Here is a 14,067-nt window from a genome sequence, read left to right on the forward strand (position 1 = left end):
CTTACAACAACAGGCTAGCTACCCAGTTAGCAACAAGCACTCAGCAGGCAGGTGGCTCTACAACAGGCTAGCTCCCAGTTATCAACAAGCATTCAGCAGGCAGGTGGCTCTACAACAGGCTAGCTACCCAGTTAGCAACAAGCACTCAGCAGGCAGGTGGCTCTACAACTGGCTAGCTACCTAGTTAGCAACAAGCACTCAGCAGGCAAGTGGCTCTACAACAAGCTAGCTACCTAGTTAGCTACAAGCACTCACCAGGCAGTGGCTCTACAACAGGCTAGCTACCCAGTTAGCACTAGAAAAGGGTTACTGTAGGTCAGGACACAAACAGGGTTAGAAAGTTCAGAAAATGATTGGGCAGTGAGACAGCAGACTTGCTCACCGGCCTTACTGGCAGGGCGCCCACTTTCAGATACAAATCAACCCACCAGAGATGTAAATTACGTAATAGGCTAACGAGCATCTCTAACTTAAGCTAGCAACCGTAGAATAGACCACCAAGTCGCTGTAAATTCAGCAATCAACTCTACAATAGGTTAAATAAGGTACAGACATATTTTGATATTTAGCCTTCCAAGTTTTCTAAGCTTTAGATTTTTGGAGTAGCTGAACATTGAACCATTCATTTGAACCTAAATTATACCTTTGACCCCTGTAGCTCATGTGCTTGAGAGAGAGGGGATATGAAACACTACCATGCAGCATTCTGTAGCTTGAACTTTCAGTTTGACTTGAGCTTCACTTACTGCTTGTTATCCACATGTTACCTTGTATCTGAACCTACCACCTAGTGGTATATTAGTTCATAATTGTTTGGACAAATAATCGACAGGATATGCTGATGTTGACACGAAAGGTGGGGTCATTCAGATTATAAAAAAACATGTGGACACGTTACTCCAATCTTACATTTCATCCTCACTCAGTTCATCACGTTAAGTTTGTCTTAACAAACCAATATAACATATTTGGATGTATCCGTTTTCAACTCTCAAAGACTGTGGTAAGATTCATTTTGCATATTACACCAAATATGATCATTTTATGAGGTGTGTTTACTGTCTGATTCTTATGTAATATGTTAGTGTGTCTGGGGGACTAAACAGGTTCACCGTAAACTGGGTCAAAGGAACTTAACTATGTCAGATCCTGAAGTGTTCTTGATTTAGCTTGACCTGCATGTGTTGCAAGCTGGGTAGAGTTTGCACTTGGGACTATCCTTTTTTTGTCCTTTGTACTGGGTAAGCGATGTCAAACTCACCTCAAGTATTTGACTTGATGACACATAAGGCACAGATACAAATCTATACTAGAGCTGAAGTAACAGAGGAAAATATAGCATTTAACTTCTAGAAATGTAAGAGACAATCTATACAAACACAGGTGGAGAATCCAATAATGCAGACCATGGATATTGATGACGACACGTCTCCCAACAAGCCCAGTGTTACATTTTCAGGTATCAATTCAAGTACAAACACACAGCTTTTGTTCTTTACAATCCTGGATAATATAAATATTTGAACATTACCAGAGAGAGTTCAAAGATCTTACATGATCATTCCTGTGATTCAGCTAATTTTCAGTGGTGGAAGAGACCCTCTGGAGTTGCTGCAGTGTGTCTTGGGCTGCTGTGTGTTCTTCTATTGGCTGGGGATCTTAGGCCTGTTTGTCTACTGTAAGTTTAGAATGTTTCGACAGAAATGGCTTCAATGGTGTGATGGTTACACATATTTGAATAATTGATTAACCTTTCCCTTTTACAGATGGAGTCATTGATCATCACTACTCAACAGAGAGAGACCAACAGACCAGTTACAGCCTTCTGACTAAAGAAGGAGATCAGCAACCCAACAGCTATCATAACTTGACTAAAGAGGAAGACCATCTACAGACCAGTTATAACACCCTGACTAAAGAGAGAGACCAGTTTCAGAAAGAGAAAGACCAGATACAGACTAGTTACAACACTCTGACTAAAGAGAGAGACCAGCTACAGAGAAGCTATAACACCCTGACTAAAGAGAGAGACCAGCTACACACCAGTTACAACACCCCTGACTAAAGAGAGAGACCAGCTACAGAGCAGTTACAACACCCTGACTGAAGAGAGAGACCAGCTACAGAGCAGTTACAACAACCTGACTGAAGAGAGAGACCAGCTACAGAGCAGTTACAACAACCTGACTGAAGAGAGAGACCAGCTACAGAATAGTCTCACAACCAAAAGTAAGGAGAAATATCAGTTGCAGAATTCTCTCACCACACAAACACAGGAAAGTGATCAATTCAGAATAGCCTGAACAAAAAAAACTAAGGAGAGAGACCAGCTACAGAATAGTCTAAATACCAGGACCACAGAGAGAGACCAGCACAGAAAAGTCTAAATAACAGGACCACTGAGCGAGACCAGCTACAAAATAGCCTAAATACCAGGACTACAGAGAGAGACCAGCTACAAAATATTCTCATCACAAGGACCAAAGACAGGGATCAGCAGCAAAATAGTCTTAAAGTTATGACTGCTGAAAGAGATCTATTAAAGAATAGTCTTAACTCAAGGACAAAAGAGAGAGACCAGTTGCAGAATAGTCTAAATACCAGGACCACAGAGAAAAACCAGCTACAGAATAGTCTCACAACTAAAACTAAGGAGAGAGACCAGTTTGCAGAATAGTCTAATACCAGGACTGCAGAGAAAAACCAGCTACAGAATAGTCTCACAACCAAAACCTAAGGAGAGAGACCAGTTGCAGAATAGTCTAAATACCAGGACTGCAGAGAAAAACCAGCTACAGAATAGTCTCACAACCAAAACTAAGGAGAGAGACCAGTTGCAGAATAAGCTCACCACAATAACTCTGGAAAGAGACCAGTTACAGACCAGGCTTAAGTTCTATGGTGAGTGCAGTCTTTTATTCTCATAATTTAGAATTATAATTTCATTTCATACTTAGAAGAGATGTAATATATTTGTAGACTTTTAAATGCCTGCTGTTCTGTTGTGATTATCTCAGAGAAACCCTGTCTGGATGGATGGTGGAAGTTTGGCACCAGCTGTTATTTTCTCTCCTCCACGATGAAAGGAGCTGCGAGTGGTCAGAAGGAGTGCAGAACAATCGGTGCTGACTTGGTTATTATAAACAGCAGAGAAGACAGGTAATAGATAATACATTAGTAATACTATAATACTACTGTTTCATTATTATTGTTATTATTAAAAGTATTATTATTATCTATCTTCTCTGACTAGTATTCAACACTTGTAACCAATTGTATCACCAATGTTCATGTCACTGTCAATTTATAAAAATATACTTCCTGTCAGAAAAGCAGGTTTGCATGAGACCATATAGTATAACAGCTGAGGTTGCAACCTGATCTCATAGTTTCACATCAAAATTCTATGAAATCTGGATGAAAGTCTATTTTGATGCATCCGCGTGGTTACAGGGTTAAATTCAAATCAAAATCAAAATCATATCAAAGTTTATTTGTCACGTGCGATGAATACGACAGGTGTAGGACCTTACAGTGAAATGCTTACTTGCAGGCTCTAACCAATAGTTATATTGGTTAGAGCCTGCAAGTAAGCATTTCAAATAGTTATTTGGTGAACAATAGGTAAAGAAATAAAACAACAGTTAAAAGATAGGCTATATACAGTAGCGAGGCTATATACAGTAGCGAGGCTATATACAGTAGCGAGGCTATAAAAGTAGAGAGGCTATAAAAGTAGTGAGGCTACATACAGACAACCGGTTAGTCAGACTGATTGAGGTAGTATGTACATGTAGATATGGTTAAAGTGACTATGCATATATTATGAACCGAGAGTAGCAGTACCGTAAAAGAGGGGTTGACGGGTGGTAGGTGGTGGGTGGCGGGTGGCGGGACACAATGCAGATAGCCCGGTTAGCCACTGTGCTGGAGCACTGATTGGTCGGCCCTATTGAAGTAGTATGTACATGACTGTATAGTTAAAGTGACTATGCATATATGATAACAGAGAGCAGCAGCAGCGTAAAAAGAGGGGTTGGGGGGGAACACAATGTAAATAGTCCGGGTAGCCATTTGATTACCTGATCAGGAATCTTATGGCTTTGGGGTAAAAACTGTTGAGAAGCCTTTTTGTCCTAGACTAGGGTACCGCTTGCCATGCGGTAGTAGAGAGAACAGTCTATGACTGGGGTGGCTGGGGTCTTTGACAATTTTTAGGGCCTTCCTCTGACACCGCCTGGTGTAGAGGTCCCTGGATGGCAGGCAGCTTAGCCCCAGTGATGTACTGGGCTGTACGCACTACCCTCTGTAGTGCCTTGCGGTCAGATGCCGAGCAGTTGCCGTACCAGGCAGTGATGCAACCGGTCAGGATGCTCTCGATGTTGCAGCTGAAGAACCTTTTGAGGATCTCACGACCCATGCCAAATCTTTTTAGTGTCCTGAGGGGGAAAAGGCTTTGTCGTGCCCTCTTCACGAATGTCTTGGTGTGTTTGGACCATTCTAGTTTGTTGTTGATGTGGACACCAAGGAATTTGAAGCTCTCAACCTGCTCCACTACAGCCCCATCGATGAGAATGGGGCCGTGCTCTGTCCTCCTTTTCCTGTAGTCCACAAAAAATCTCCTTAGCCTTGGTTATGTTGAGGGATAGGTTGTTATTCTGGCACCACCCGGCCAGGTCTCTGACTTCCTCCCTATCGACTGTCCTCGTCGTTGTCGGTGATCAGGCCCTACCACCTGTTTTGTCATCTGCAAACTTAATGATGGTGTTGGAGTCATGCCTTGCCATTCAGTCGTGGGTGAACAGGGACACCAGGAGGGGACTCAGCAAGCACCCCAGAGGAGCTCCAGTGTTAAGGATCAGCGTGGCAGATGTGTTGCTACCTACCCTCACCACCTGGGGGTGGCCTGTCAGGAAAGTCCAGGATCCAGTTGCAGAGGGAGGTGTTTAGTCCCAGGATCCTTAGCTTAGTGATGAGCTTTTGAGGGTACTATGGTGTTGAACGCAGAGCTGTAGTCAACGAATAGCATTCTCACTCATAGGTGTTCCTTTTGTCCAGGTGGGAAAGGGCAGTGTGGAGTGCAATAGAGATTGCATCATCTGTGGATCTGTTTGGCCGGTTATGACATTGGAGTGGGTATAGGATTTCTGAGATAATTGTGTTGATGTGAGCCATTACCAACCTTTCAAACACATCATGGGTACAACGTGAGTGCTACTCGTCTGTAGTCATTTAGGCAGGTTGCCTTTGTGTTATTGGGCACAGGGACTATAGTGGTCTGCTTGAAACATGTTGGTATTAATCAGGGACATGGTGAACATGTCAGTGAAGACACCTGCCAGTTGGTCAGCACATGCCCGGAGCACACGTCCTGGTAATCCGTCTGGTCCCTCAGCCTTGTGTATTCTGTGTGGTTACAGGGTTAATTCTGTGTGGTTACAGGGTTAATTCTGTGTGGTTACACGGTTAATTCTGTGTGGTTACAGGGTTAATTCTGTGTGGTTACAGGGTTATTTCTGTGTGGTTACACGGTTAATTCTGTGTACTTACAGGGTTAATTCTGTGTGGTTACAGGGTTATAACCGAAACAATTCAAATGGTTAGTGGTTAGGGGTTAAGGTTAAGGTTAGAGCTATGGGTTGGGGTAGATTTAAACTGCTTAGGGGTAGGTGTGGACAACATCCGGTGAAATTGCAGAGCGCGAAATTCAAAATACGGAAGTTGTAATATTAAACATTCATGAAAATACAAGTGTCATACATGATTCTTTAGCTTAGAATCTTGGTAATCGAACCACGTTGTCCAAATTACAATAGGCTTTATGGCGAAAGCATAGCATTTGATTGTCTGAGGACAGCGCCCCGCACACATTCAGCAGTAACATTTTTTCCAAAGCAGCACTGTCGACACAAAAACCGAAATAGCGATAAAATAAATCACTCACCTTTGAAGGTCTTCATCTTTTTGCAATCCAAAGCGTCCCTGTTACACAAAGAATGGGCGTTTTGTTCGATAAAGTCCTTCTTCATATCCCAAAATGTTTTGTTATTTGGAGTGTTTGATGTAGAAATCCACCTGTTCCAACTCCCCAACATGCCTACAAAGGAATCTAAAGTTACCTGTAAACTTCAAACAACATTTCTAATCCAACCTCAGGTAACCTAATATGTAATTAATCGATACAATTTCAGACGGAATATACTGTGTTCATACTGGAGAAAAAGAACGAGGAGCGCGCACTCAGTTATGCGCACCAAAAGACTAGAGACCTTCTGAGGGATACTTCGAAAAACTACAAATACTTCTTCATTTTTCAAAAAACAAGCATGAAACAATTTCTAAAGACTGTTGACATCTAGTGGAAGCCATAGGGAACTGTCAATCTGGGTCCCAATTTTTTGGCTTACCCATAGAAAAGCATTGAAAAGTCCAATGACCTCAAAAAATATTTTCCTGGATGGATTGTCCTCGGGGTTTCGCTTGCCAAATCAGTTCTGTTATACCCACAGACAATATTTTAACAGTTTTAGAAACTTCAGAGTGTTGTCTATCCAATGCATACCCTAGCTTCTGAGCCTGAGTAACAGGCAGTTTACTTTGGGCACGTTTGTCATCCAAACGTCAAAATACTGCCCCCTACCCCTATGAAGTTAGAACAACAATTATTCAACACAACACAATCAAGTACTCTCCCAGCTTGCTAGATCATTGTGAACTGCCTTATTGCAGTCGTCAGGGCTGCAACAACTACATTATACTACATTATACTACTACTACTACTACTACTATTAGACTACTACTACTACTATTAGACTACTACTACTATACTACTACTACTACTATTAGACTACTACTACTATTAGACTACTACTACTATTAGACTACTACTACTACTATTAGACTACTACTACTATTAGACTACTACTACTATTAGACTACTACTACTACTATTAGACTACTACTACTACTATTAGACTACTACTACTATTAGACTACTACTACTATTAGACTACTACTACTATTAGACTACTACTACTATTAGACTACTACTACTATTAGACTACTACTACTACTATTAGACTACTACTACTACTATTAGACTACTACTACTATACTACTACTACTACTATTAGACTACTACTACTATTAGACTACTACTACTATTAGACTACTACTACTACTATTAGACTACTACTACTATTAGACTACTACTACTATTAGACTAATACTACTACTATTAGACTACTACTACTACTATTAGACTACTACTACTATACTACTACTACTACTATTAGACTACTACTACTATTAGACTACTACTACTATTAGACTACTACTACTATTAGACTACTACTACTATTAGACTACTACTACTACTATTAGACTACTACTACTATTAGACTACTACTACTATTAGACTACTACTACTATTAGACTACTACTACTATTAGACTACTACTACTATTAGACTACTACTACTATTAGACTACTACTACTACTATTAGACTACTACTACTACTATTAGACTACTACTACTACTATTAGACTACTACTACTACTATTAGACTACCACTACTACTATTAGACTACTACTACTACTATTAGACTACTACTACTACTATTAGACTACTACTACTATTAGACTACTACTACTATTAGACTACTACTACTACTATTAGACTACTACTACTATTAGACTACTACTACTACTATTAGACTACTACTACTACTATTAGACTACTACTACTACTATTAGACTACTACTACTATTAGACTACTACTACTATTAGACTACTACTACTATTAGACTACTACTACTATTAGACTACTACTACTATTAGACTACTACTACTATTAGACTACTACTACTATTAGACTACTACTACTACTACTACTACTACTATTAGACTACTACTACTATTAGACTACTACTACTATTAGACTACTACTACTATTAGACTACTACTACTATTAGACTACTACTACTATTAGACTACTACTACTATTAGACTACTACTACTATTAGACTACTACTACTACTATTAGACTACTACTACTATTAGACTACTACTACTATTAGACTACTACTACTACTACTACTACTACTACTACTAGACTACTACTACTATTAGACTACTACTACTATTAGACTACTACTACTATTAGACTACTACTACTACTATTAGACTACTACTACTACTATTAGACTACTACTACTATTAGACTACTACTACTACTATTAGACTACTACTACTATTAGACTACTACTACTATTAGACTACTACTACTATTAGACTACTACTACTATTAGACTACTACTACTACTACTATTAGACTACTACTACTACTATTAGACTACTACTACTATTAGACTACTACTACTACTATTAGACTACTACTACTACTATTAGACTACTACTACTATTAGACTACTACTACTACTATTAGACTACTACTACTATTAGACTACTACTACTATTAGACTACTACTACTATTAGACTACTACTACTACTATTAGACTACTACTACTATTAGACTACTACTACTATTAGACTACTACTACTACTATTAGACTACTACTACTATTAGACTACTACTACTATTAGACTACTACTACTATTAGACTACTACTACTACTATTAGACTACTACTACTACTATTAGACTACTACTACTATTATACTACTACTACTATTAGACTACTACTACTATTAGACTACTACTACTATTAGACTACTACTACTATTAGACTACTACTACTATTAGACTACTACTACTATTAGACTACTACTACTATTAGACTACTACTACTATTAGACTACTACTACTATTAGACTACTACTACTACTATTAGACTACTACTACTATTAGACTACTACTACTATTAGACTACTACTACTACTATTAGACTACTACTACTACTATTAGACTACTACTACTATTAGACTACTACTACTATTAGACTACTACTACTATTAGACTACTACTACTATTAGACTACTACTACTATTAGACTACTACTACTATTAGACTACTACTACTATTAGACTACTACTACTACTATTAGACTACTACTACTACTATTAGACTACTACTACTATTAGACTACTACTACTATTAGACTACTACTACTATTAGACTACTACTACTACTATTAGACTACTACTACTATTAGACTACTACTACTATTAGACTACTACTACTATTAGACTACTACTACTATTAGACTACTACTACTATTAGACTACTACTACTATTAGACTACTACTACTACTATTAGACTACTACTACTACTATTAGACTACTACTACTACTATTAGACTACCACTACTACTATTAGACTACTACTACTACTATTAGACTACTACTACTATTAGACTACTACTACTATTAGACTACTACTACTATTAGACTACTACTACTACTATTAGACTACTACTACTATTAGACTACTACTACTACTATTAGACTACTACTACTACTATTAGACTACTACTACTACTATTAGACTACTACTACTATTAGACTACTACTACTATTAGACTACTACTACTATTAGACTACTACTACTACTACTACTACTACTATTAGACTACTACTACTATTAGACTACTACTACTATTAGACTACTACTACTATTAGACTACTACTACTATTAGACTACTACTACTATTAGACTACTACTACTATTAGACTACTACTACTATTAGACTACTACTACTATTAGACTACTACTACTACTATTAGACTACTACTACTATTAGACTACTACTACTATTAGACTACTACTACTACTACTACTACTACTACTATTAGACTACTACTACTATTAGACTACTACTACTATTAGACTACTACTACTATTAGACTACTACTACTACTATTAGACTACTACTACTACTATTAGACTACTACTACTATTAGACTACTACTACTACTATTAGACTACTACTACTATTAGACTACTACTACTATTAGACTACTACTACTATTAGACTACTACTACTATTAGACTACTACTACTACTACTATTAGACTACTACTACTACTATTAGACTACTACTACTATTAGACTACTACTACTATTAGACTACTACTACTACTATTAGACTACTACTACTACTATTAGACTACTACTACTATTAGACTACTACTACTACTATTAGACTACTACTACTATTAGACTACTACTAATATTAGACTACTACTACTATTAGACTACTACTACTACTATTAGACTACTACTACTATTAGACTACTACTACTATTAGACTACTACTACTACTATTAGACTACTACTACTACTATTAGACTACTACTACTATTAGACTACTACTACTATTAGACTACTACTACTATTAGACTACTACTACTACTATTAGACTACTACTACTACTATTAGACTACTACTACTATTATACTACTACTACTATTAGACTACTACTACTATTAGACTACTACTACTATTAGACTACTACTACTATTAGACTACTACTACTATTAGACTACTACTACTATTAGACTACTACTACTATTAGACTACTACTACTATTAGACTACTACTACTATTAGACTACTACTACTATTAGACTACTACTACTATTAGACTACTACTACTACTATTAGACTACTACTACTATTAGACTACTACTACTATTAGACTACTACTACTACTATTAGACTACTACTACTACTATTAGACTACTACTACAATTAGACTACTACTACTATTAGACTACTACTACTATTAGACTACTACTACTATTAGACTACTACTACTACTAGTAGACTACTACTACTACTATTAGACTACTACTACTATTAGACTACTACTACTATTAGACTACTACTACTACTATTAGACTACTACTACTATTAGACTACTACTACTATTAGACTACTACTACTACTATTAGACTACTACTACTATTAGACTACTACTACTATTAGACTACTACTACTATTAGACTACTACTACTATTAGACTACTATTACTATTAGACTACTACTACTACTATTAGACTACTACTACTATTAGACTACTACTACTATTAGACTACTACTACTACTATTAGACTACTACTACTATTAGACTACTACTACTATTAGACTACTACTACTACTATTAGACTACTACTACTATTAGACTACTACTACTATTAGACTACTACTACTATTAGACTACTACTACTATTAGACTACTACTACTACTATTAGACTACTACTACTATTAGACTACTACTACTATTAGACTACTACTACTATTAGACTACTACTACTATTAGACTACTACTACTACTATTAGACTACTACTACTACTATTAGACTACTACTACTATTAGACTACTACTACTATTAGACTACTACTACTACTATTAGACTACTACTACTATTAGACTACTACTACTATTAGACTACTACTACTATTAGACTACTACTACTACTATTATACTACTACTACTATTAGACTACTACTACTACTATTAGACTACCACTACTACTATTAGACTACTACTACTACTATTAGACTACTACTACTATTAGACTACTACTACTATTAGACTACTACTACTATTAGACTACTACTACTATTAGACTACTACTACTATTAGACTACTACTACTATTAGACTACTACTACTATTAGACTACTACTACTATTAGACTACTACTACTATTAGACTACTACTACTATTAGACTACTACTACTATTAGACTACTACTACTACTATTAGACTACTACTACTATTAGACTACTACTACTATTAGACTACTACTACTACTACTACTACTACTACTATTAGACTACTACTACTATTAGACTACTACTACTATTAGACTACTACTACTATTAGACTACTACTACTACTATTAGACTACTACTACTACTATTAGACTACTACTACTATTAGACTACTACTACTACTATTAGACTACTACTACTATTAGACTACTACTACTATTAGACTACTACTACTATTAGACTACTACTACTACTACTATTAGACTACTACTACTACTATTAGACTACTACTACTATTAGACTACTACTACTATTAGACTACTACTACTACTATTAGACTACTACTACTACTATTAGACTACTACTACTATTAGACTACTACTACTACTATTAGACTACTACTACTATTAGACTACTACTACTATTAGACTACTACTACTATTAGACTACTACTACTACTATTAGACTACTACTACTATTAGACTACTACTACTATTAGACTACTACTACTACTATTAGACTACTACTACTACTATTAGACTACTACTACTATTAGACTACTACTATTATTAGACTACTACTACTATTAGACTACTACTACTACTATTAGACTACTACTACTACTATTAGACTACTACTACTATTATACTACTACTACTATTAGACTACTACTACTATTAGACTACTACTACTATTAGACTACTACTACTATTAGACTACTACTACTATTAGACTACTACTACTATTAGACTACTACTACTATTAGACTACTACTACTATTAGACTACTACTACTATTAGACTACTACTACTATTAGACTACTACTACTACTATTAGACTACTACTACTATTAGACTACTACTACTATTAGACTACTACTACTACTATTAGACTACTACTACTACTATTAGACTACTACTACTATTAGACTACTACTACTATTAGACTACTACTACTATTAGACTACTACTACTATTAGACTACTACTACTATTAGACTACTACTACTACTATTAGACTACTACTACTACTATTAGACTACTACTACTATTAGACTACTACTACTATTAGACTACTACTACTACTATTAGACTACTACTACTATTAGACTACTACTACTATTAGACTACTACTACTACTATTAGACTACTACTACTATTAGACTACTACTACTATTAGACTACTACTACTATTAGACTACTACTACTATTAGACTACTACTACTATTAGACTACTATTACTATTAGACTACTACTACTACTATTAGACTACTACTATAGACTACTACTACTATTAGACTACTACTACTACTATTAGACTACTACTACTATTAGACTACTACTACTAGTAGACTACGACTACTACTATTAGACTACTACTACTATTAGACTACTACTACTATTAGACTACTACTACTATTAGACTACTACTACTATTAGACTACTACTACTATTAGACTAACTACTACTATTAGACTACTACTACTATTAGACTACTACTACTATTAGACTACTACTACTATTAGACTACTACTACTACTATTAGACTACTACTACTACTATTAGACTACTACTACTATTAGACTACTACTACTATAGACTACTACTACTATTAGACTACTTACTACTATTAGACTACTACTACTATTAGACTACTACTACTATTAGACTACTACTACTACTATTATACTACTACTTAGACACTACACTATTATACTACTACTACTATTAGACTACTACTACTATTAGACTACTACTACTATTAGACTACTACTACTATTAGACTACTACTACTATTAGACTACTACTACTACTATTAGACTACTACTACTACTATTAGACTACTACTACTATTAGACTACTACTACTATTAGACTACTACTACTATTAGACTACTACTACTACTATTAGACTACTACTACTATTATACTACTACTACTATTAGACTACTACTACTATTAGACTACTACTACTACTATTATACTACTACTACTATTAGACTACTACTACTATTATACTACTACTACTATTAGACTACTACTACTATTAGACTACTACTACTACTATTAGACTACTACTACTATTAGACTACTACTACTACTATTAGACTACTACTACTATTAGACTACTACTACTATTAGACTACTACTACTATTAGACTACTACTACTATTAGACTACTACTACTATTTGACTACTACTACTATTAGACTACTACTACTATTAGACTACTACTACTATTAGACTACTACTACTATTAGACTACTACTACTATTAGACTACTACTACTATTTAGACTACTACTACTATTAGACTACTACTACTACT

General features: G+C 35.7%; 1 long non-coding RNA gene across 1 annotated transcript; it reads left to right on the plus strand.

The window, feature by feature from the left end:
- The first annotated feature begins 755 nt into the window (after positions 1–755).
- On the plus strand, positions 756–3,159 carry LOC116367811 (uncharacterized). The gene is made up of 5 exons (XR_004208456.1): positions 756–1,003; positions 1,384–1,459; positions 1,576–1,678; positions 1,767–2,901; positions 3,018–3,159. It is a non-coding gene; the product is annotated as an uncharacterized LOC116367811 (long non-coding RNA).
- Positions 3,160–14,067: the final 10,908 nt, after the last annotated feature.

This window comes from Oncorhynchus kisutch, unplaced genomic scaffold (assembly GCF_002021735.2).
Source record: "Oncorhynchus kisutch isolate 150728-3 unplaced genomic scaffold, Okis_V2 scaffold1766, whole genome shotgun sequence".
Taxonomy (NCBI): Eukaryota; Metazoa; Chordata; class Actinopteri; order Salmoniformes; family Salmonidae; genus Oncorhynchus; species Oncorhynchus kisutch.